This window comes from Magnolia sinica, chromosome 11 (assembly GCF_029962835.1).
Source record: "Magnolia sinica isolate HGM2019 chromosome 11, MsV1, whole genome shotgun sequence".
NCBI classification, from domain to species: Eukaryota; Viridiplantae; Streptophyta; class Magnoliopsida; order Magnoliales; family Magnoliaceae; genus Magnolia; species Magnolia sinica.
The window spans coordinates 15,483,777-15,510,201 of record NC_080583.1 but is presented as its reverse complement, the minus strand read 5'-3'; the positions used below and the strand labels follow the sequence as shown (position 1 = coordinate 15,510,201).

General features: G+C 41.2%; 1 long non-coding RNA gene across 1 annotated transcript; it reads left to right on the top strand.

Annotated features, from left to right (window-relative positions):
- Positions 1-21,287, top strand: LOC131218266 (uncharacterized). Its single transcript, XR_009157588.1, has 4 exons — positions 1-38; positions 383-427; positions 1,089-1,156; positions 21,148-21,287. It is a non-coding gene; the product is annotated as an uncharacterized LOC131218266 (long non-coding RNA).
- The last annotated feature ends 5,138 nt before the right edge of the window (positions 21,288-26,425 follow it).

Genomic DNA, 26,425 nt, shown 5'->3' with positions numbered 1-26,425 from the left:
GGTTTTGGTTTAGGTTAATGTTATAGGTATAGGTTAAGGTTTAGGTTTAGGTTTAGGTTTAGGTTAAGGTTTAGGTTTAGGTTAAAAGCTATAAGTTCAGGGAATTGAGAATAGGTTATGGTTATAGGTATAGGTTAAGGTTTAGGTTTAGGTTATAAGCTATAGGTTCAGGGAATTGAGAATAGGTTAAGGTTTGGGTTTAGGAAATCGAGTTTGGGTTTGGGATCAGGTTTAGGTTTGGGTTTTCAAGTTTAGGTTTAGGCTTAGGTTAGAGAGTTCAGATTAGGATTAGATGTAGGTTTAGGTTTAGGGATTTGAGAATACATTTAGGTTTTAGGTTTAGGTTTAGGTTTTAGGTTTTAGGTTAAGGTTATTGGTTAAGGTTATTGGTTAAGGTTAAGGTTTAGGTTACAGGTTAAGGTTTTAGGTCATAGGTTTTGTTTTAGGTTAAGGTTATAGGTTTAGGTTTAGGTTTCGGTTAAGGTTTAGGTTTAGGTTTAGGTTATAAGATATAGGTTTAGGGAATTGAGAATAGGTTAAGGTTTAGGTTTAGGAAATCGGGTTCTGGCTCGGGATCGGGTTTATGTTTGGGTTTTCATGTTTAGGTATAGGTTTAGGTTAGGGAGTTGAGATTAGGATTAGGTGTAGGTTAAGGTTAATGGATTTGAGAATACATTTAGGTTTTAGGTTAAGGTTTAGGTTTTTGGTTTTAAGTTATGGTCATAGGTTTAGGTTAAGGTTTAGGTTTAGGTTTAGGTTTAGGTTATCGGTTAAGGTTTTAGGTCATAGGTTTTGGTTTAGTTTAAGGTTATAGCAATAGGTTATGGTTTAGGTTGAGGTTTAGGTTTAGGTTAAGGTTTAGGTTTAGGTTATAAGATATAGGTTTAGGGAATTGAGAATAGGTTAAGGTTTAGGTTTATGAAATCGGGTTCGGGTTCGGGATCGGGTTTATGTTTGGGTATTCAAGTTTAGGTTTAGGTTTAGGTTAGGGAGTTTAGGGATTTGAGAATACATTTAGGTTTTAGGTTAAGGTTTAGGTTTTAGGTTTTAGGTTGAGGTTATAGGTTTAGGTTAAGGTTTAGGTTTAGGTTTTGGTTTAGGTTAAGGTTTAGGTCATAGGTTTTGTTTTAGGTTAAGGTTATAGGTGTTGGTTAAGGTTTAGGTTTAGGAAATCAGGTTTGGGTTCGGGATCAGGTTTAGGTTTAGGTATACAAGTTTAGGTTTAGGTTAGGTTAGAGAGTTGAGATTAGGATTAGATGTAGGTTTAGGTTTAAGAATTTGTGAATGCATTTAGGTTTAGGTTTAGGTTTTAGGTTTTTGGTTAAGTTTATAGGTTTAGGTTAAGGTTTAGGTTTAGGTTAAGGTTGAGGCTTAGGTTATAGGTTAAGGTTTTAGGTCGTAGGTTTTGGTTTAGGTTAAGGTTATAGGTTTACTTTTAGGTTTAGGTTTAGGTTTAGCTTATAAGATATAGGTTTAGGGAATTGAGAATAGGTTAAGGTTTAGGTTTATGAAATCGGGTTCAGGTACGGGATCTGGTTTATGTTTGGGTTTTCAAGTTTAGGTTTAGGCTTAGGTTAGAGAGTTGAGATTAGGATTAGATGTGGGTTTGGGTTTAGGGATTTGAGAATACATTTAGGTTTTACGTTTTGGTTTAGGTTTTAGGTTTTAGGTTAAGGTTATAGGTTTAGGTTAAGTTTTAGGTTTAGGTTTAGGTTTAGGTTTAGGTTTAGGTTATAGGTTACGGTTTTAGGTTATAGGTTTTGGTTTAGGTTAAGTTTATAGGTATAGGTTAAGGTTTAGGTTTCGGTTTAGGTTTAGGTTAAGGTTTAGGTTTAGGTTATAACCTATAGGTTTAGGGAATTGGGAATAGGTTGAGGTTTAGGTTTAGGAAATCTGGTTCGAGTTCGGGATCGGGTTTATGTTTGGGTATTCAAGTTTAGGTTTAGGTTTAGGTTAGGGAGTTGCGATTAGGATTAGGTCTCGGTTTGTGTTTAGGGATTTGAGAATACATTTAGGTTTTATGTTTAGGTTTAGGTTTTAGGTTTTAGGTTAAGGTTATAGGTTTAGGTTTAGGTTTAGGTTATGGTTTAGGTTAAGGTTGAGGTTTAGGTTATAGGTTAAGGTTTTAGGTCATAGGTTTTGGTTTAGGTCAAGGTTATAGGTATAGGTTAAGGTTTACGGTTTAGGGTTTGGGGTTTAGGGTTTAGGGTTTAGGTTTAGGTTAAGGTTTCGATTTAGGTTAAGGATGCGGTTAAGGTTATAGGTTATGGTTTTAGGTCATAGGTTTTGGTTTGGATTATGGTTATAGGTTTAGGTTTTGGTTTAGGTTAAGGTTATAGGTTTAGGTTAAGGTTTCGGTTTAGGTTAAGGATGCGGTTAAGGTTATAGGCTATGGTTTTAGGTCATAGGTTTTGGTTTTGGTTAAGGTTTATGTTTAGGTTTAGGTTTGTAAGATATAGGTTTAGGGAATTGAGAATAGGTTAAGATTTAGGTTTAGGGAATCGGGTTCGGGTTTAGAATCAGGATTATGTATGGGTTTACAAGTTTAGGTTTAGGTTTAGGTTAGGGAGTTGAGATTAGGATTAAGTGTAGGTTTAGGTTTAGGGATTTGAGAATACATTTAGGTTTTAGGTTTAGGTTTAGGTTTAGCTTTTAGGTTATAGGTTAAGTTTTAGGTAAAGGTTATGGTTAAGGTCGAGGTTTAGTTTTATGTTTTGGTTTAGGTTATAGGTTAAGATTTTAGGTCATAGGTTTTGGTATAGGTTAAGGTTATAGGTTTAGTTTTAGGTTTAGGTTATGGTTTGGGTTTAGGTTTAGGGAATTGAGAATAGGTTACGGTTTAGGTTTAGGAAATCAGGTTCAGGTTCGAGATCGGGTTTATGTTTCGGTTTTCAAGTTTAGGTTTATGTTTAGGTTAGAGAGTTGAGATTAGGATTAGATGTAGGTTTAGGTTTAGGGATTTAAGAATACATTTAGGTTATAGGTTTAGGTTTAGGTTTTAGATTTTAGGTTAAGGTTATAGGGTTAGGTTAAGGTTCTGATTTAGGTTTTGGTTTAGGTTTAGATTTAGGTTATAGGTTAAGGTTTTAGGTCATAGGTTCTGGTTTAGGTTAAGGTTATGGGCATAGGTTTAGGTTCAGGTTTAGCTTAAGGTTTAGGTTAAGGTTATAAGCTATTTGTTTAGGGAATTGAGAATAGGTTAAGGTTTAGGTTTAGGAAGTCGGGTTCTGGTTCGGGATCGGGTTTATGTTTGGGTTTTCAAGTTTAGGTTTAGGTATAGGTTAGAGAGTTGAGATTAGGATTAGATGTAGGTTTAGGTTTAAGGATTTGATCACACATTTAGGTTTTAGGTTCTGGTTTAGGTTTTAGGTTTTAGGTTAAGGTTATAGGTTTAGGTTAAGGTTTAGTTTTTGGTTTAGGTTGCGGTTGAGGTTAAGGTTGAGGTTTAGGATATAGGTTAAGGTTTAGGTCATATGTTTGGGTTTAGGTGGAGGTTATAGGTATAGGTTAAGGTTTAGGTTTAGGTTATAGGTTAAGGTTTTAGGTCATAGGTTTTGGTTCTGGTTAAGGTTATACGTTTACGTTAAGGTTTAGGTTTAGGTTTAGGTTATGGTTTAGGTTTAGGTTATAAGCTATAGGTTTTGGGAATTGAGAAAAGGTTAAGGTTTAGGTTTAGGAAATCGGGTTCGGGTTCAAGATCGGGTTTAGGTTTAAGTTTAGGTTAGAGAGTTGACATTAGGATTAGATGTAGGTTTAAGTTTAGGGATTTGAGAATACATTTAGGTTTTAGGTTTAGGTTTAAGTTTTGAGGTTTTAGGTAAAGGTGCCTGGTTAAGGTTATGGTTTAGGTTTAGTTTATGGTTGAGGTTTAGGCTATAGGTTAAGGTTTTAGCTCATAGATTTTGGTTTAGGTTAAGGTTATAGGTTTAGGTTAGGTTTAGGTTAAGGTTTAGGTTTAGGTTTAGGGAATTGTCACGCCCCAGACTCGGTAACCGGACTCACAAGGAACCCGATGGCCGGTTCTGGCCGCAACAGCCTCCGTAGTACCCCATTCACGGCTCCTGAGGTAGGTTTCGATCTTGGGATCCTATAAGGAGGATTTTCATAACAGTATAATCACTTCCAATGCGAGCATACCCAAGATCACAGCAAGTACATCTGAGAATAATAAAGGCACACATCACAAAATCCACTAAAAATTTGAACTTTTACAATCATCCAAAAGGTACAATAGGACATACATGAGAATAAAAGGAAAAGAGAGAGAAATCAGCAACACTGGAGTCCTCACTGCTCAACTCTACTCCACGCTCTGCTGCTACGACGCCTACCTAGAGTCTCCTGCACGCATAATCGTGCATAAGCTTATAGAAGCTTAGAGGGTGGTGTAAGTGTGTGACAATGGTGTACAGAAGAATAGCGGGAGGTATAAGGAGAGAAGCATGATCAATGAACATATCACTAGTCTTACCAAGGCTTCACATGAATGCGATGCAATAAGTAATGGGTACCATACCAAGGCAATGTATGAAGGGGGGGCTTGTACAGCCAATGCTAATGCGATGCAAGTAATGTCAGTGCTCATATCCAAACCATAAGTCAAGTACATTTTCAATCATAAGGAAATCACCGGGGTCCATTACACTGCTGAATCACCACCGCTCTGCAGACCCCGCATAGTCAAACGAGCATAAGAGACCTCACTACCCGCCTGTGGACAACCAATCACCAACAAGGCCTGAAGGTAGCGGACCCATTTACGAGCTGGTCAGACTCAACCTAGCAATGTCTCCTCACACCAGGCAGGGAAGGCCACACCTCTATCCAACCGACTACACGACAGTGGGAGTCGCGGCCTAACGGTATAAGGCCCTCGTGCGCTCATGTATTCCACCTGGTCACAACATTGGAGCACATCCTTGGTACCATGAAAGTTTTGGGAATTTCACCCATGGGAATCCTATGCACCCGGTATGCTCAACTAATATTTTCGGTGTCCACACATACGGCCATCCATAAATACCCCTGTGGAGGCAAGGCCCTGATGAAGTAAGGGCGGATATCCACAAGATATGCAATGTCAGATGCATGAATCACACAATCACACATGCATCAATTCCAAGTATCCATCTATTGAGGAGATAGCAACATGTCCTACACAATGACACAGCCATGGCCAATCATACCTCAACCAATCATGCAATGATGTGTATGGGAGTGGGCCATGAAGATGAATAAGGGTGCCGATGAGGTGAAGATGAACTCTCTACTTAACAATAAAGGGTCTAGGTACTTAACCAATTCCTCATAAGGAATACAACCTCTAATGGGGGACCATATACCTGGGGTAGCCCCGAGACTAAGGACCTATACTAAGGACCACGAGACTAATGGTATAGGCCTAAATAGATGAAACGGGCCTAGCAAGGGTCTATGGTGGGCCTTTAACCACCTATAGAAGCCCATGGGCCTACCCTAGGGCCACCAATGTGGACATCCAACCACAATTGGTCCCTAAGAGTTAGCCCATCTCTAATTGATTATGGATCAAGGCCCAAGGCCCACGCAACATCAGAAATAAGAAACGGGCAGCCATGATCATGTCACAAATACTCATGTTGGGCTTCAGAAAGGCGGCCCAAGGCCTATCTACAACATGAGTCCAAGGGAAATACACATAGCCCAACCCATATATACCGCTATGAGCCCATAGGGGAAAGGTTAGGGCTCAACATAAATGCCACTAATCCCATATATTTTGGTGGCCTATTGGGCAGCCCATTGCTCAAACCACATGGGCAAATGTCCTACTCTTAGTCAAGTAAGTTGGGCCTACAACCCGGCCCAAGTATTAAAGTTGATTTGGTGGGCAACCAAGGGCCCATCTACTTGTGTAATCCGGCCCACTAACCCAACACAATAGTAAGATAAAAATGACCCAAGAGTTCAATGGGCCTATCTGGAAAGTTCTAGCCCAATTGGGCCTAAAGAGTTCAACAACCAGCTACATTCATGGACCCAATTAAATTCAACTGTGGTGGGCCTCAAAAGTGCATTTATTAAGCCCAACATTTAAGGAACCAAGGGTATAAATTATTCTCTCTAAGATCTTCACAATGTGGTGGGCCTCACTCCTCAAAATTTCAGCCCAAAGGCCAAGTATAATTATAACATGTTGCCGTCTTAAATTTGGGCACTCCATTGGAGTGGGTCCAGGGCCTCTAAAACTCTGGAAATTGGGGGCCAAGGTCCCTCATCATGCATTCAATGAGAGGTAACCCAAAAAGGTGGCCCATCATCAGAGAAAATATTTTTGAATTATGGTTTTATTAAGGCATATTGCTGGACTGTACAGCAGAAAATCTGGCAGTCCAACTATCTTTGCCCATTCTTTTGGACGCCCAAATGAGGTCCGTTGGAGCTGAAATTTTACAGAGTGACACTACCATTGGTTGGACACACCCCCAAAAAATTTCAAAATTTTTGGACATCTGTAAATATTTTAATTCATTTAAAGAAATCCATCTGTCCTGAAAATCGGACTGATCTGGACGCCATGTTATAATGGGACGGTCCAGCCATCACTATGGTGTGTACAGGTGTCCATTGGCCTCAAAATTTTGTAGGTGGGTCCCACCATGGGTGTTCCACCTTTATATAAATTTTTATGATTTTTGCACACCCAAAACTATTTTAATAAATTTTGGAATTCCAACCTGTCCAGGGTGGATTGCTGCTGGAACAGTGCAGAAAATCCAGACTGTCCACCTCACTTGGACCACACCTTTGGGACCCCTATGAATCTCAGATTGGGCTGAAATTTGGGAGACATTAAGATGAGATCCCCACCTTTTAGAAAAGTATATTTGGTGGTTATGAATAGTCCCCCAAACAGTCCCAAAATCTGGTCCAAAATCAACCAGAAACTGTCCAGAAAATTCTAGACAGCAACATGTACTTGGATAAAATTAATTATATAAGCTAAATAAAAAGGAGAAATACTCCAAGAACTAGGTGCTATGGCCCTCCCTAGTGGGCCCCACAAATATCCAAAATAAATCCCAAGGTTATCACACTTGCATGCATCAATAAAGGTCAACAAATGGGACACCCAACCATAGTGTAGGTGGGTATGGATGTCCCACCTTAGCTGGACTTTTCTGGACTGTCCAGGCCCACCAAGTGGACCACACACATCATCAGCAATCATAGGAAAGGTAGAAGAAGAGAAATAAAAACATTCCGGCCATTGGGAGAAGGCTCCGTCACTATTGAGCCTTCCCCAACACAATCACACCCATACATTGCATTTCCATCTATATTTCACCATGGATCTTCATCATGCATGATCTACACTTGAGATGAATGGATGAGATACCATCTCAACCATGATGCAAGGGTCTAGATGACCCATCAAGTTATGGAATGTGGAGAACCCTCCATGATGGGGTCCATCAAGAGGAAACCCCATGCATGGGACATGCATGCATAAGATGAACCATTTGGCCACATCCAAGGAATTGTGTAGGATCTCCACCATTGATTGGTGGGTCCTACACTTTCCGAATGAAAGAAGAAGAAGATCTACACTATGGAAGGGATATTGCATGGAATAAAGAAGCACCCACCTAAATATCTTCACCAAAACTTGGATCACCAAGCTCCAAATGCTCCAAGGAACCAAGATAGATGGATGAGATGGGTTTTTAATGGATGGATTAAGAGGAAAAAGGAGGAGAAGGGGCTGGAGAATTTGGAAATTTTTGGAGGAATGTTGCTAGGGAAGAAGAGAAGAGAGAGAGAAATGAGAGGGAAAGAGAGAAAAATCTCTTTTAAGCTAAGTAATCATGAGTTTCTTACCTAGGATAGAGAAGAGAAATCATAGTAATAGGGAGTTAGAAACAATGTTGTAGGGTTAGTAGACTTTTTAGGTTAGTGGGTGGTGTTTTAGAGATGGGTGGTGTAGGGATAGGGCCTAGGTAGTGTGTGTGTGTAGTGTGTGTTGGAAATAGTTCCAAGAGATGGGACCTCCCTAGAAATTCATGCACACCACCCCTAGGTGGGCCACATGATCATGATCAAGGGCTTAGAAAATGAAATGCACCAAACTTACGATCTACACATCGGATGGATGCACAAGACGCGATGTTGGAACCGCGGCGACAATGCGGTCACAATGGTATAGGTCCCAACTCGATCCGAGTCGGGTCTTCATGACTGGGCTCACCGATGACCGCAAACACTATCCAAGGGTCACGGGTCGCCGGGATTCGACCGGTAGGACCGCGGGATCAAGATGGATAGAATGCATACTCACACACACACATGCACACATGCGAACTCGGGTCGGGTCTTACAATCCTCCCCACCAACAAAGAAATTTCATCCTTGAAATTAAACAATCTTAGATAAAATGAAAGACAAAACACCACCATCATATAGCAATCATCATACAAGGAAGGCAATACCAACAATCATATATCAATCAATCATCAAACAAATAGGGATAACGTTCTCTAATCTCGGCCTCGCGTTCCCAAGACGCCTCGGCCTCTGAATGATGACCCCATTGCACCTTCACTAAGGGAATGACCTTGGTCCTGAGGACCTGCTCCTTCCGATCAAGGATACGAATCGGCTGCTCAATATAAGAAGCATCCTCACGGACCTCAAGTGGCTGTCAATTAATCACAGGAATAGTGTCCGACCCACATCTCCGCAACATAGAAACATGAAACACGTCGTGGATTGCAGACAACTCAGAAGGTAAGGCAAGCCTATAGGCCACAGCACCCACGCGCTCAGTAATCTCAAAAGGTCCGATGAATCTTGGGGCAAGCTTGCCCTTCACACCAAAGCGAACCACGCCCTTCATAGGCGAGACCTTGAGATACACTATGTCCCCGACTGCGAACTCGAGGGGTCGACGCCGACGATCAGCAAAACTCTTCTGCCGGCTCTGGGCTGTGTACATCCTCTGCCTGATAACATCAATAACCTCTGACGTCTGCAGCACAAGCTCAGGACCTAAGAGACAATGCTCTCCAACCTCGGTCCAACAACTAGGAGATCTGCACAGTCTGCCATAAAGTACTTCAAAAGGAGCCATGCCGATAGTTGCCTGATAGCTATTATTGTATGCAAACTCGACGAGGCGCATATGCTCGTCCCAACTGCCCGCAAAGTCGATCACACAAGCCTTGAGCATATCCTCAAGGATCTGGTTGACCCTTTCGGTCTGCCCATCTGTCTGCGGATGATAAGCGGTGCTGAGATGCAAAGTGACCCCCAATGCCTGTTGAAAACTCCTTCAAAACTGAGACGTAAATCTGGAGTCTCGGTCTGAAACGATCGAAACTGGGATGCCGTGCAATCTCACTATCTCCTCAATGAATATCCTCGCTAACCGGTCCATAAACCAGGAAGCACGTACTGGAATGAAATGAGCCGACTTCGTTAGATGATCGACGATAACCCAGATGGTATCGTGACCGCGCTGAGTCCTCGGCAAACCTGCGATGAAGTCCATCGATACATGCTCCCACTTTCACTCTGGAACGCTCAACGACTGCAAGGGACCAGGGGGTCTCTGATGATCGGCCTTGACACTTTGCCATGTGTCACACTCGGCCACAAAACTCATAATCTGACGCTTCATCCCCTGCCTGAAGTATTGCCTCCTCATATCACGATACATCTTCATGGAGCCCGGGTGGATAGTTAGTCTCGATCGGTGTGCCTCGGTCATCAGATCCCAACGTAACTGTGGAACGTCCGGGACACACAATCAGCCTTTGAAGTGTAATCCACCATCGGAACCAATCTGCCAGTCTAATTGCTCCACGGATGCGGCCTCTGCTCGGTACTCCTGAAGTGACTCGTCCGTTTGCTGAGCCTCGATCACCTTGGCCACTAAGGAGGGTTGAATCAACAAGCTCGAAAGTTGAATAATGGAAGACTGCAGACCGAACTCAAAGTCAAACTCTGATACATCCTCAAGCATCTGCCACTGATGCACCATCATCTGTGCCACCAGGCCTCGTGGCTGGCGGCTGAGTGCGTCCGCCACTACGTTTGCCTTGCCCAGGTGGTACTGAAGGTCAAAATCATAGTCTTTCAGCAACTCCATCCATCGCCTCTGTCGTAGGTTCAACTCGGACTGTGAAAATAGATACTTCAAGCTCTTATGATCCGAGAAGAGCTCGAACTTGGCCCCATATAGATAATGCCTCCACACCTTCAGTGCGAAGACGACTGCTACGAGCTCCAAATCATGAGTGGGGTAGTTCAGCTCATGGACCTTGAGTTGGTGTGAGGCATACGCCACTGGCTTCCCATGCTGCATCAATACAGCACCCAAGCCAACTCTGGAGGCATCAGTAAAAACAACAAAACCCTCACTCCCATCAGGAATAGTGAGAACAGGAGCGGAAGTGAGGCGGTCCTTCAACTCTGAAAATGCCTTCTCGCAAGCGTCACTCCAGACGAACTCGACGCCCTTCCGCGTCAATCGGGTCAGCGGTGCTGCAATATGGGAGAAACTCTCGATAAACCGCCGGTAATATCCCGCTAGACCAAGGAAGTTGCGAATCTCGGACGCGTTCATGGGCTGGCCCCACCGACGCACGTCATCAACCTTCGAGGGGTCTACAGCGACACCCTCCCTCGTCACCACGTGACCGAGGAACTTCATCTCCTCTTGCCAAAACTCGCACTTCTCCAGCTTCGCATACAGCTGGTGGGCACGGAGGGTCTCAAGCACAATTCGCAGGTGCTCAGCATGGTCCTCTCGAGTCCTCGAATATACAAGAATATCATCAATGAATACCACCACGAATTGATCAAGGAACGGCCGAAAAACCTCATTCATCAGCTGCATGAATATAGCGGGCGCGTTGGTCAGTCCAAATGACATGACCAGGAACTCAAAGTGACCATAACGTGTCCGGAAAGCCGTCTTCGGAATGTCCTCCTCTCGGACCCGAATCTGATGGTAACCAGAACGCAAGTCTATCTTGGAAAAATACTGTGCACCCTGCAACTGATCGAACAAGTCATCAATACGGGGAAGCGGGTATCGGTTCTTGATGGTGACTCTGTTGAGCTCACGATAATCTACACAGAGTCGCAATGAACCACCCTTCTTCTTCACAAATAATACCGGGGCTCCCCAAGGTGAACTATTGGGACGAATGAAACCTAACTCCCGAAGCTAATCCAACTGCTCTTGCAGTTCCCTCAACTCCAACGGTGCCATCCGGTAGGGGGCCTTCGTGATGGGGGCAGTACCGGGCACCAAAACAATCTGGAACTCCACCTGCCGACATGGAGGCAAACTCGGGATCTCCTGAAACACATCCGAGTACTCACAAACAACTGGCGGTAGCTCAATATTCTCTACCACAGAATCCTCAATGACTAAAGCTAAGAAACTAGATAACGGCTCTCCTCTGGGCTCAGCAATGAACTGGAACACTGGCAAGCCTGGAATGTAAAACGTAACCGTCCTCATGGCACAGTCTAAGATGGCACCATACTCTGCAAGCCAGTCCATACCCAGACTCACATCAAAACCTGACATCGGCATCACGAACAGATCGGCAGGAAGGAACATCTTGCCCACTAACACCGGGCAAGAAGGACAGCGAAGGGTCAACATCATAAACTTCCCCATAGGAGTCGAAACGATCAAAGCCTCAGACACGGACTCCGATGGAATACCGGTCAATCGGAAAAACTGATCGGCCACAAAAGAATGGGAGGCACCAGAATCAAATAAAACATGAGCAATGCAGGAAGAAACAAGAAGAATACCCTCGACTACTCCACCGGTCGATGACTGCGGGTCCTGGCTTGACGCCTGCTGTGCAGAATAGAAGCGGCCCTGAGCTAGTAGGGGAAGCAACCCGGAAGACTGAGGGTCATGAGTCTGTGCCTTCTGGGCTGTGATACATATTGGACCCAGGGACCGGACATGCGGATATCCCCTCTGCTGGTGCTGCAGCAGCTGCTGTCGCTGCTGAGGAGGTCTGCCTGGCTGCTTCTGCTGCTGAGGAGCCTTAGGAACGGCGGGTGGAAGCTAAGCTCTCTGCTGCTGCTGAGGAGGACGAGGAGGAGGCAACTACGGTGGCCTCTGCTGCTGAATGGGGAGAGGGCACTCATGCCTCCGATGCCCGACCTGTCCACAGCCGAAGCATACACCAGAAAAGGGGCCGAAGGATGGTGCTGACGATGATGATGAAGCTACTGTCTGAATCGTAGGCTGCTGAAATCCTAACCTGCCCCTCCGTCTCTGCTGACGGTGCTGCTTGGAACTGCCTGCTGGTGCCCTCCTCTTCCGATCTCCACCGGAACTCTGCTCTCTCGACCTCTGGGTCATAGCCTAGTCCTCCTCATAAACCAGTGCCCGATGAACGACCTGGTCAAACGTCTCCAAACAATGCCCTACCACACGACTGCGAAGGGCAGGACGCAAACCAGCCACAAAACGACGAGCCCTCATCTTCTCATCACTGGTGAGATGAGGAGCAAATCTAGACAAGGCCAAGAAACGGGCCTCATACTAAGATACGGGTCTCAAACTCGATCGCCCGCTAGACCTGAACATGCTCAGGGAAGAACTTCTGGTCAAAACGGACCACAAAATCCTCCCATGACCAAACAAACTAAGGTTCGACCATCCTAAATACAGATGACCACTAATGACTGGCCTCACCCTGAAGAAGATAGGTCGCAAGGGATACTCTCTGACCCATAGGACATTGAATAGTGTCAAAAATCCTCGCAACCTCAGTGCGCCAAGCCTCGGCAGCAGAAGGGTCAGGTTCACCACTGAACCTCGGGGGATTATGCTGCCGGAACTCTCGAGCTATCGCACTAGCTTGTGGTAAGTCAGACTGCCCAGAAACCTCAACGGTAGCTGGCCGACGGGTCTGCAATGTGGTGGCAACAAGCTACATCAACTGCTGAAAATGCTCTGCTTCTATAGGTACTGTCAGAATGGCAGGGGCGGCACTCGCCTCAGGCGGAGGCACGGGTGCACCCGGAGGAGCAGGAGCCTCAGTAACTGGAGCAACAGGCTGAGTAGGGGGAATAGGTGGGGGAACCGGAGCAACTGGAGGTATGGGCACTATGGGCTCAACTGGAGGAACAGGCCGGATCGGGACCTCAGGAATCGGATCCTTAACAACGGGAGCAGGATGTGCTCGAGTAGAAGGGGTAACTCGGGCGCCTCGACCACGGGCCCCACGACCACGAGAGCCACGTCCAGCGGCATCGTCTACAAAATAATGATGATGCAAGGAATCAAGACAATTACAAGCTCAATACGGAGCGAAAGGAAGGATCTCGGGACACTACTTGTCCCATGCTCTTAGCAGACATGCGGTGTTATCCTTAGTCATTCCAGAATTACTTACTAAGCTCTGATACCAACTCCTGTCACGCCCCAGACTCGGTAACCGGACTCACAAGGAACCCGATGGCCGGTTCTGGCCGCAACAGCCTCCGTAGTACCCCATTCTCGGCTCTTGAGGTAGGTTCCGATCCTGGGATCCTATAAGGAGGATTTTCATAACAGTATAATCACTTCCAATGCGAGCATACCCAAGATCACAGCAAGTAAATCTAAGAATAACAAAGGCACACATCACAAAATCCACTAAAAAATTGAACTTTTACAATCATCTAAAAGGTCCAATAGGACATACATGAGAATAAAAGGAAAAGAGAGAAATCAGCAACACTGGAGTCCTCACTGCTCAACTCTACTCCACGCTCTGCTGCTACGGCGCCTACCTAGAGTCTCCTGCACGCATCAATCGTGCATAAGCTTATAGAAGCTTAGAGGGTGGTGTAAGTGTGTGACAATGGTGTACAGAAGAATAGCGGGAGGTATAAGGAGAGAAGCATGATCAATGAACATATCACTAGTCTTACCAAGGCTTCACATGAATGCGATGCAATAAGTAATGGGTACCATACCAAGGCAATGTATGAAGGGGGGGCTTGTACAGCCAATGCTAATGCGATGCAAGTAATGTCAGTGCTCATATCCAAACCATAAGTCAAGTACATTTTCAATCATAAGGAAATCACCGGGGTCCATTACACTACTGAATGACTGCCGCTCTGCAGACCCCGCACAGTCAAACGAGCGTAAGAGACCTCACTACCCGCCTGTGGACAACCAATCACCAACAAGGCCTGAAGGTAGCGGACCCATTTACGAGCTGGTCAGACTCAGCCTAGCAATGCCTCCTCACACCAGGGAGGTAAGGCCACACCTCTATCCAACCGACTACACGACAGTGGGAGTCACGGCTTAACGGTATAAGGCCCTCGTGCGCTCATGTATTCCACCCGGTCACAGCATTGGAGCACATCCTTGGTACCATGGAAGTTTTAGGAATTTCACCCATGGGCATCCTATGCACCCGGTATGCTCAACTAATATTTTCGGTGTCCACACATACGGCCATCCACGAATACCCCTGTGGAGGCAAGGCCCTGATGAAGTAAGGGCGGATATCCACAAGATATGCAATGCCAGATGCATGAATCACACAATCACACATGCATCAATTCCAAGTATCCATCTCTTGAGGAGATAGCAACATGTCCAACACAATGACACAGCCATGGCCAATCATACCTCAACCAATCATGCGTATGATGCGTATGGGAGTGGGCCATGAAGATGAATAAGGGTGCCGATGAGATGAAGATGAACTCTTTACTTAACAATGAAGGGTCTAGGTACTTAACCAATTTCTCATAAGGAATACAACCTCTAGTGGGGGTCCATATACCTGGGGTAGCCCACGAGACTAATGGTATAGGCCTAAATAGATGAAACGGGCCTAGCAAGGGTCTGTGGTGGGCCTTTAACCACCTATAGAAGCCCATGGGCCTACCCTAGGGCCACCAATGTGGACATCCAACCACAATTGGTCCCCAAGAGTTAGCCCATCTCTAATTGATTATGGATCAAGGCCCAAGGCCCACGCAACATCAGAAATAAGAAACGGGCAGCCATGATCATATCACAAATACTCATGTTGGGCTTCAGAAAGGCGGCCCAAGGCCTATCTACAACATGGGTCCAAGGGAAATATACATAGCCCAACCCATATATACCGCTATGTGCCCATAGGGGAAAGGATAGGGCCCAACATAAAGGCCACTAATCTCATATATTGTGGTGGCCTAGTGGGCAGCCCATTGCTCAAACCACATGGGCAAATGTCCTACTCTTAGTCAAGTAAGTTGGGCCTGCAACCCGGCCCAAGTATTAAAGTTGATTTGGTGGGCAACCAAGGGCCCATCTACTTATGTAATCCGTCCCACTAACCCAACACAATAGTATGGTAAAAATGGCCCAAGAGTTCAATTGGCCTATCTGGAAAGTTCTAGTCCAATTGGGCCTAAAGAGTTCAACAACTAGCTACATTCATGGACCCAATTAAATTCAACTGTGGTGACCCTCAAAAGTGCATTTATTAAGCCCAACATTTAAGGAACCAAAGGTATAAATTATTCTCTCTAAGATCTTCACAATGTGGTGGGCCTCACTCCTCAAAATTTCAGCCCAAAGGCCAAGTATAATTATAACATGTTGCTGTCTTAAATTTGGGCACTCCATTGGAGTGGGTCCAGGGCCTCTAAAACTCTGGAAATTGAGGGCCAAGGTCCCTCATCATGAATACAATGAGAGGTAACCCAAAAAGGTGGCCCACCATCAGAGAAAATATTTTTGAATTATGGTTTTATTAAGGCTTATTGCTGGACTGTACAGCAGAAAATCTGGCAGTCCAACTATCTTTGTCCATTCTTTTGGACGCCCAAATGAGGTCCGTTGGAGCTGAAATTTTACAGAGTGACACTACCATTGGTGGGACACACCCCCACAAAATTGAAAAATTTTTGGACATCTGTAAATATTTTAATTCATTTAAAGAAATCCATCTGTCCTGAAAATCGGACTGATCTGGACGCCATGTTATAATGGGCCGGTCCAGCCATCACTATGGTGTGTACAGGTGTCCATTGGCCTCAAAATTTTGTAGGTGGGTCCCACCATGGGTGGTCCACCTTTATATAAATTTTTAGTGGATTTTTGCACACCCAAAACTATTTTAATAAATTTTGGAATTCCAACCTGTCCAGGGTGGATTGCTGCTGGAACAGTGCAGAAAATCCAGACTGTCCACCTCACTTGGACCACACCTTTGGGACCCCTATGAATCTCAGATTGGGCTGAAATTTGGGAGACATTAAGATGAGATCCCCACCTTTTAGAAAAGTATATTTGGTGGTTATGAATAGTCCCCCAAACAGTCCCAAAATCTGGTCCAAAATCAACCAGAAACTGTCCAGAAAATTCTAGACAGCAACATGTACTTGGATAAAATTAATTATATAAGCTAAATAAAAAGGAGAAATACTCCAAGAACTAGGTGCTATGGCCCTCCCTAGTGGGCCCCACAAATATCCAAAATAAATCCCAAGGTTATCACACTTGCATGCATCAATAAAGGTCAACAAATGGGACACCCAACCATAGTGTAGGTGGGTATGGATGTCCCACCTTAGCTGGACTTTTCTGGACTATCCAAGCCCACCAAGTGGACCACACACATCATCAGCAATCATAGGAAAGGTAGAAGAAGAGAAATAAAAATATTCCGGCCATTGGGAGAAGGCTCCGTCACTATTGAGCCTTCCCCAACACAATCACACCCATACATTGCATTTCCATCTATATTTCACCATGGATCTTCATCATGCATGATCTACACTTGAGATGAATGGATGAGATACCATCTCAACCATGATGCAAGGGTCTAGATGACCCATCAAGTTATGGAATGTGGAGAACCCTCCATGATGGGGTCCATCAAGAGGAAACCCCATGCATGGGACATGCATGCATAAGATGAACCATTTGGCCACATCCAAGGAATTGTGTAGGATCTCCACCATTGATTGGTGGGTCCTACACTTTCCGAATGAAAGAAGAAGAAGATCTACACTATGGAAGGGATATTGCATGGAATAAAGAAGCACCCACCTAAATATCTTCACCAAAACTTGGATCACCAAGCTCCAAATGCTCCAAAGAACCAAGATAGATGGATGAGATGGGTTTTTAATGGATGGATTAAGAGGAAAAAGGAGGAGAAGGGGCTGGAGAATTTGAAAATTTTTGGAGGAATGTTGTTAGGGAAGAAGAGAAGAGAGAGAGAAATGAGAGGGAAAGAGAGAAAAATCTCTTTTAAGCTAAGTAATCGTGAGTTTCTTACCTAGGATAGAGAAGAGAAATCATGATAATAGGGAGTTAGAAGCAATGTTGTACGGTTAGTAGACTTTTTAGGTTAGTGGGTAGTGTTTTAGAGATTGGTGGTTTAGGGATAGGGCCTAGGTAGTGTGTGTGTGTGTGTAGTGTGTTGGAAATAGTGTAGTGTGTGTTGGAAATAGTTCCAAGAGATGGGACCTACCTAGAAATTCATGCACACCACCCCTAGGTGGGCCGCATGATCATGATCAAGGGCTTAAAAAATGAAATGCACCCAACTTACGATCTACACATCGGATGGATGCACAAGACGTGCTGTTGGAACCGCGGCGACAATGCGGTCACAATGGTATAGGTCTCAACTCGATCCGAGTCGGGTCTTCATGACTGGGCTCACCGATAACCGCAAACACTATCCAAGGGTCACGAGTTACCGGGATTCTACCGGTATGACCGCGGGATCAAGATGGACAGAATGCATACTCACACACACACATGCACACATGCGAACTCGGGTCAGGTTGTGAGTCGGGTCTCACAGGAATTTAGAATAGGTTAAGGTTTATGTTTAGGAAATCAGGTTCGGGTTCGGGATCGGGTTTATGTTTTGGTTTTTGAGTTTAGATAAAGGTTTAAGTTAGGGAGTTGAGATTAAGATTAGGTGTAGGTTTAGAATTAGGGATTTGAGAATACATTTAGGTTTTAGGTTAAGGTTTAGGTTTTAGGTTTTAGGTTAAGGTTATACGTTTAGGTTCAGGTTTAGGTTATTGTTTAAGGTTTTATGTCATAGGTTTTGGAATAGGTTAAGGTTATAGGTATAGGTTAAGGTTTAGGTTAAGGTTTAGGTTTAGGTTATAAGCTATAGGTTCAGGGAATTGAGAATAGGTTAAGGTTTAGGTTTAGGAAGTCGGGTTCGGGTTCGGGATCGGGTTTAGGTTTGGGTTTAAGTTTTGGTTTAGGTTTAGGTTAAAGAGTTGAGATTCGAATTAGATGTAGTTTTAGGTTTAGGGATTTGAGAATACATTTAGGTTTTAGGTTTAGGTTTAGGTTTTAGGTTTTAGGTTAAGGTTATAGGTTTAGGTTAAGGTTTAGGTTTAGGGTAAGATTGAGGTTTAGGTTGTAGGTAAGGGTTTTAGGTCATAGGTTTTGGTTTTGGTTAAGGTTATAGGTTTAGGTTTAGGTTTAGGTTAAGGTTTAGGTTTAGGTTTAGGTTATAAGATATAGGTTGAGGGAGTTGAGAATAGGTTAAGGTTTAGGTTTAGGAAATTGGGTTCGGGTCCAGGATCGGGTTTATGTTTGGGTTTTCAAGTTTAGGTAAAGGTTTAGGTTAGGGAGTTGAGATTAAGATTAGGTGTAGGTTTAGGTTTAGGGATTTGAGAATACATTTAGGTTTTAGGTTAAGGTTTAGGTTTTAGGTTTTAGGTTAAGGTTATAGGTTTAGGTTAAGGTTTATGTTTGGGTTTAGGTTTAGTTTATATGTTAAGGTTTTAGGTCATAGGCTTTGGTTTAGGTTAAGGTTATAGGTATATGTTAAAGTTTAGGTTTAGTTTTAGGTTTAGGTTAAGGTTTAGGTTTAGGTTATAAGCTATAGGTTTAGAAAATTGAGAATAGGTTAAGGTTTAGGTTTAGGAAATTGGGTTCGGGTTCGGGATCAAGTTTATGTTTAGGTTTTCAAGTTTAGGTATAGGTTTAGGTTAGGTAGTTAAGATTATGATTAGGTGTATGTTTAGGTTTAGGGATTTGAGAATACATTTAGGTTTTAGGTTTAGCTTTAGGTTATAGGTTATAGATTAAGGTTTAGGTTTAGGTTAAGGTTAAGGTCGAGGTTTAGGTTTATGTTTAGGTTTAGGTTCTAGGTTAAGGTTTTAGGTCATAGGTTTTGGTTTAGGTTAAGGTTATAGGTTTAGGTTTAGTTTTAGGTTATGTTTTAGGTATAGGTTTAGGTTATAAGTTATAGGTTTAGGGAATTGAGAATAGGTTAAGGTTTAGGTTTAGGAAACCGGGTTCAGGTTCGGGATCGGATTTATGTTTGCGATTTCAAGTTTAGGTTTAGGTTTAAGTTAGAGAGTTGAGATTAGGATTTGATGTAGGTTTAGGTTTTGGGATTTGTGAATACATTTAGGTTTAGGTTAAGGTTATACGTTTAGGTTAAGGTTTAGGTTTAGGTTTCGGTTTTGGTTATGGGTTAAGGTTCTAGGTCATAGGTTTTGGTTTAGGTTAAGGTTATAGGTATAGGTTAAGGTTTAGGTTTAGAATTAGGTTTAGGTTAAGGTTTAGATTTAGGTTATAAGCTATAGGTTTAGGGAATTGGGAATAGGTTAAGGTTTAGGTTTAGTTCGGGATCAGGTTTAGGTTTGGGTATTCAAGTTTAGGTTTTGGTATAGGTTAGAGAGTTGAGATTAGGATTAGATGTAGGTTTAGGTTTAGGGATTTAAGAATACTTTTAGGTTTTAGGTTTTGGTTTTGGTTTTAGGTTTTAGGTTAAGGTTATAGGTTTAGGTTAAAGTTTAGGTTTAGGTTAAGGTTGAGGTTTAGGTTATTGGTTAAGGTTTTAGGTCATAGGTTTTAGTTTAGGTTAAGGTTATTGGTTTCAGTTTTGGTTTAGGTAAAGGTTTAGGTTTAGGTGTAGGTTATAAGATATAGGTTTTGGGAATTGATAATAGGTTAAGGTTTAGGTTTAGGTTTAGGAAATCGGGTTCGGGTTCGAGATCGGGTTTATGTTTGGGTTTTCAGGTTTAGGTATAGGTTTAAGTTAGGGAGTTGAGATTAGGATTAGGTGTAGGTTTAGGTTTAGGTATTTGGGAATACATTTAGGTTTTAGGTTTTAGGTTTAGGCTATAAGTTTAGGTTAAGGTTTAGGTTTATATTTAGGTTTAGGTTATATGTTAAGGTTATTAGTCATAGGTTTTGGTTTAGGTTAAGGTTATAGGTATAGGTTAAGGTTTAGGTTTTGGTTAAGGTTTAGGTTAAGGTTTAGGTTTAGGTTATAAGCTATAGGTTTTGGGAATTGAGAATAGGTTAATGTTTAGGTTTTGGAAATCGGGTTCGGGTTCGGCATCAGGTTTATGTTTGGGTTTTCAAGTTTAGGTTTAGGTTTAGGTTAGGGAGTTGAGATTAGGTTTAGATGTAGGTTTAGGTTTAGGGATTTGAGAATACTTTTAGGTTTTAGGTTTAGGTTTTGGTTTTAGGTTTTATGTTAAGGTTATAGGTTTCGGTTAAGGTTTAGGTTTAGGTTTAGGTTAAGGTTGAGGTTTAGGTTGACGTTTAGGTTATAGGTTAAGGTTTAGGTCATATGTTTTGGTTTAGGTGAAGGTTATAGGTATAGGTTAAGGTTTAGGTTTTGGTTATAAGTTAAGGTTTTAGGTCATAGGTTTTGGATTAGGTTAAGGTTATAGGTTTAGGTTAAGGTTTAGGTTTAGGTTATAAGCTATAGGTTTACGGAATAGAGAAGTGGTTAAGGTTTAGGTTTAGGAAACCGGGTTCGGGATCGGGATCAGGTTTAGGTTTGTGTTTTCAAGTTTAGGATTAGGTTTAGGTTAGAGAGTTGAGATTAGGATTAGATGTAGGTTTAGGTTTAGGGATTTGAGAGTACATTTAGGTTTTAGGTTTAGGCTTAAGTTTTAGGTTTTAGGTTAAGGTTATAAGTTTAGGTTAAGGTTTAGGTTTAGGTTAAGGTTGAGGTTTAGGTTATAGGTTAAGGTTTTAGGTCATAGGTTTTGGTTTAGGTTAAGGTTATAGGTTCAGGTTTAGGTTTACATTAAGGTTTAGGTTTAGGTTTAGGTTATAAGATATAGGTTTAGGTAATTGAGAATAGGTTAAGGTTTAGGTTTAGGTTTAGGTTATTGGTTAAGGTTTTAGGTCATAGGTTTTGGTTTAGGTTAAGGTTATAGGTTTAGGTTAAGGTTTAGGTTTAGGTTTAGGTTTAGGTTAAGGTTTACGTTTAGGTTATAAGCTATAGGTTTAGGGAATTGAGAATAGGTTAAGGTTTAGGTTTAGGTTAAGGTTTAGGTTTAGGTTATAAGCTATAGGTTTAGGGAATTGAGAATAGGTTAAGGTTTAGGTTAGGGATCTGGTTTATGTTTGGGTTTTCAAGTTTAGGTTTAGGTTTAGGTTAGGGAGTTGAGATTAGGATTAGGTGTAGGTTTAGGCTTAGGGATTTGAGAATACATTTAGGTTTTAGGTTTAGGTTTAGGTTTTAGGTTATAGGTTAAGGTTAAGGTCGAGGTTTAGGTTTATGTTTAGGTTTATGTTATAGGTTAAGGTTTTAGGTCATAGGTTTTGTTTTAGGTTAAGGTTATAGGTTTAGGTTTAAGTTTGGGTTAAGATTTATGTTTAGGCTGAGGTTATAAGATATAGGTTTCGGGAATTGAGAATAGGTTTAGGTTTAGGTTTAGGAAATCGGTTTCAGGTTCGGGATCGGGTTTGTGTTTGGGTTTTCAGGTTTAGGTTTAGGTTTAGGTTAGAGAGTTGAGATTAGGATTAGATGTAGGTTTAGGTTTAGAGATTTGATAATACATTTAGGTTTTAGGTTTAGGTTTAGGTTTTAGGTTTTAGGTTAAGGTTATAGGTTTAGGTTAAGGTTTAGGTTTAGGTTTAGGTTTAGGTTATAGGTTAAGGTTTTAGGTCATAGGTTTTGGTTTAGATTAAGGATATAGGTATAGGTTAAGGTTTAGGTTTAGGTTTAGGTTTAAATTTAGGTTAAGGTTTAGGTTTAGGTTATAAGCTGTAGGTTTAGGGAATTGAGAGTAGGTTAAGGTTTAGGTTTATGAAATCAGGTTCGGGTTCTGGATCGGGCTTATGTTTAGGTATTCAAGTTTAGGTTTAGGTTTAGGTTAGGGAGTTGAGATTAGGATTAGGTCTAGGTTTATGTTTAGGGATTTGAGAATACATTTAGGTTTTAGGTTATGGTTTAGGTTTTAGGTTTTAGGTTTAGGTTTAGGTTTAGGTTAAGGTTTAGGTTATAGGTTAAGATTTTAGGTCATAGGTTTTGGTTTAGGTTAAGGTTATAGGTAAAGGTTAGGTTTAGGTTTAGGTTTAGGTTTTAGGTTAAGGTTTTAGGTCATAGGTTTTGGTTTAGGTTAAGGTTATAGGTATAGGTTGAGGTTTAGGTTTAGGTTTTGGTTTAGGTTATAGGTTAAGGTTTCAGGTCATAGGTTTTGGTTTAGGTTAAGGTTATAGGTATAGGTTAAGGTTTAGGTTTAGTTTAGGTTTAGGTTATAGGTTAAGGTTTTAGGTCATAGCTTTTGGTTATAGTTAAGGTTATCGGTATAGGTTAAGGTTTAGGTTTAGGTTTTGGTTTAGGTTATAGGTTATGGTTTTAGGTCATAGGTTTTTGTTTAGGTTAAGGTTTTAGGTATAGGTTAAGGTTTTGGTTTCAGGTCATAGGTTTTGGTTTACGTTAAGTTTATAGGTATAGGTTAATGTTTAGGTTTAGGTTTAGGTTAAGGTTTAGGTTTAGGTTATAAGATATAGGTTTAGGGAATTGAGAATAGGTTAAGGTTTAGGTTTAGGAAATTGGGTTCTGGTTCGAAATCGGATTTATGTTTGGGTTTTCAAGTTTAGGTTTAGGTTTAGGTTAGAGAGTTGAGATTAAGATTAGATGTAGGTTTAGGTTTAGGGATTTGAGAATACATTTATGTTTTAGGTTTAGGTTTAGGTTTTAGGTTAAGGTTATAGGTTTAGATTAATGTTTAGGTTTAGGTTTAGGTTTAGGTTTAGGTTATAGGTTATAGGTTAAGGTTTTAGGCCATAGGTTTTGGTTTAGGTTAAGGTTAGAGGTTTAGGTTTAGGTTTAGGTTAATGTTTAGGTTTAGGTTTAGGTTATAAGATATAGGTTTAGGGAATTGAGAGTAGGTTAAGGTTTAGGTTTAGGAAATCGGGTTCGGGTTCAGGATCGGGTTTATGTTTGGGTTTTCAAGTTTAGGTTTAGGTTTAGGTTGGAGAGTTGATATTACAATTTGATGTACGTTTAGGTTTAGGGATTTAAGAATACATTTAGGTTTTAGGTTTAGGTTTAGATTTTTGGTTTTCGGTTAAGGTTATAAGTCTAGGTTAATGTTTAGGTTTAGGCTTAGGTTTCGGTTATAGGTTAAGGTTTTAGGTCATAGGTTTTGGTTTAGGTCAAGGTTATAGGTATAGGTTAAGGTTTAGGTTTAGGTTAAGGTTTATGTTTAGGTTATAAGATATAGGTTTAGGTTAAGGTTTACATTTAGGTTATAAGATATAGGTTTAGGGAATTGAGAATAGGTTAAGGTTTTGGTTTAGGAAATCAGGTTCGGATCGGGATCGGGTTTATGTTTGGGTTTTCAAGTTTAGGTAAAGGTTTAGGTTAGGGAGTTGAGATTAAGATTAAGTGTAGGTTTAGGTTTAGGGATTTGAGTATACATTTAGGTTTTAGGTTAAGGTTTAGGTTTTAGGTTATAGGTTAAGGTTATAGGTTTAGCTTAAGGTTTATATTTAAGTTTCGGTTTAGTTTATATGTTAAGGTTTTAGGTCATAGGCTTTGGTTTAGGTTAAGGATATAGGTATAGGTTATTGTTTTGGTTTAGTTTTAGGTTTAGGTTATGGTTAAGGTTTAGGTTATAAGCTATAGGTTTAGGGAATTGAGAATAGGTTAAGGTTTATGTTTTGGAAATCGGGTTCGGGTTCGGGATCAGGTTTATGTTTGGGTTTTCAAGTTTAAGTTTAGGTTTAGGTTAGGGAGTTGAGATTAGGATTAGGTGTAGGTTTAGGTTTAGGGATTTGAGAATACATTTAGCTTTTAGGTTTAGGTTTAGGTTAATGTTATAGGTTATAGGTTAAGGTTTAGGTTTAGGTTAAGGTTAAGGTCGAGGTTTAGGTTTATGTTTAGGTTTAGGTTATAGGCTAAGGTTTTAGGTCCTTGGTTCTGGTTTAGGTTAAGGTTTTAGGTTTAGGTTTAGGTTTAGGTTAAGGTTTAGGTATAGGTTTAGGTTATAAGATATCGGTTTAGGGAATTGAGAATAGGTTAAGGTTTAGATTTAGGAAATCGGGTTCAGGTTCGGGATCGGGTTTATGTTTAGGATTTCAAGTTTAGGTTTAGGTTTAGGTTTAGGTTAGAGAGTAGAGATTAGGATTTGATGTAGGTTTAGGTTTTGGAATTTGTGAATACATTTAGGTTTTAGGTTAAGGTTATAGGTTTAGGTTAAGGTTTAGGTTTAGGTTTAGGTTTTGCTTATGGGTTAAGGTTTTAGGTCATAAGTTTTGGTTTAGGTTATGGTTACAGGTATGGGTTAAGGTTTAGTTTTAGGATCAGCTTTAGGTTAGGGTTTAAGTTTAGGTTATAAGCTATTGGTTTAGGGAATTGGGAATAGGTTAAGGTTTAGGTTTAGAAAATTGGGTTCGGGTTTGGGATCGGGTTTTGGTTTGGGTATTCAAGTTTAGGTTTTTGTTTAGGTTAGAGAGTTATAGGATTAGATGTAGGTTTTGGTTTAGGGATTTGAGAATACATTTAGGTTTTAGGTTTAGGTTTTGGTTTTAGGTTTTAGGTTAAGGTTATAGGTTTAGGTTAAGGTTTAGGTTTAGGTTAAGGTTGAGGTTTAGGTTATAGGTTAAGGTTTTAGGTTATAGGTTTTAGTTTAGGTTAAGGTTATTGGTTTAGGTTTTGGTTTAGGTAAAGGTTTAGTTTTAAGTTTAGGTTATAAGATATAGGCTTAGGGAACTGAGAATAGGTTAAGGTTTAGGTTTAGGTTTAGGAACTCGGGTTCGGGTTCGGGATTGGGTTTATGTTTGGGTTTTCAAGTTTAGGTATGGGCTTAGGTTAGGGAGTTGAGATTAGGATTAGGTGTAGGTTTAGGTTTAGGTATTTGTGAATACATTTAGGTTTTAGGTTTTAGGTTAAGGCTATAGGTTTAGGATAAGGTTTAGGTTTATATTTAGGTTTAGGTTATAGGTTAAGGTTTTAGGTCATAGGTTTTGGTTTAGGTTAAGGTTATAGGTATAGGTTAAGGTTTAGGTTTAGGTTTAGGTTTAGGATAAGGTTTAGGTTTAGGTTATAAGCTATAGGTTTAGGGAATTGAGAATAGGTTAAGGTTTTGGTTTTAAAAATCGGGTTAGGGTTCGGCATCGGGTTTATGTTTGGGTTTTCAAGTTTAGGTTTATGTTTAGGTTATGGAGTTGAGATTAGGATTAGGTGTAGGTTTAGGTTTAGGGATTTGAGAATACATTAAGGTTTTAGGTTTAGGTTTAGGTATTAAGTTATAGGTTAAGGTTTAGGTTTAGGTTAAGGTTAAGGTCGAGGTTTAGGTCTAGGTTTAGGTTTAGGTTATAGGTTAAGGTTTTAGGTCATAGGTTTTGGTTTTGGTTAAGGTTATATGTTTAGGTTTAGGTTTAGGTTAAGGTTTAGGTTTCGGTTTAGATTATAAGATGTAGGTTTAGGGAATTGAAAATAGGTTAAGGTTTAGGTTTAGGAAATCGGGTTCGGGTTCGGGATCAGGTTTATGTTTGGCTTTTGAAGTTTAGGTTTAGGTATAGGTTAGAGAGTTAAGATTAGGATTAGATGTTGGTTTAGGTTTAGGGATTTGAGAATAAATTTAGGTTTTAGGTTTAGGTTTAGGTTTTTGGTTTTAGGTTAAGATTATAGGTTTAGGTTAAGGGTTAGGTTTAGGTTTAGGTTAAGGTTGAGGTTAAGGATGAGGTTTAAGTTATAGGTTAAGGTTTAGGTCATATGTTTTTGTTTAGGTGAAGGTTATAGGTATAGGTTAAGGTTTAGGTTTTGGTTTAGGTTTAGGTTATAGGTTAAGGTTTTAGGTCATAGGTTTTGGATTAGGTTAAGGTTATAGGTATAGGTTAAGGTTTAGGTTTAGGTTTAGGTTAAGGTTTAGGTTTAGGTTAAAAGCTATAGGTTCAGGGAATTGAGAAGAGGTTAAGGTTTAGGTTTAGGAAATCGGGTTCGGGTTCGGGATCGGGTTTGGGTTTGGGTTTTGAAGTTTAGGTTTAGGTTTAGGTTAGAGAGTTGAGATTAGCATTAGATGTAGGTTTAGGTTTAGGGATTTGAGAATACATTTAGGTTTTAGGTTTAGGTTTAGGTTTTAGGTTTTAGGTTAAGATTATAGGCTTAGGTTAAGGTTTAGGTTTAGGTTATGATGGAGGTTTAGGTTATAGGTTAAGGTT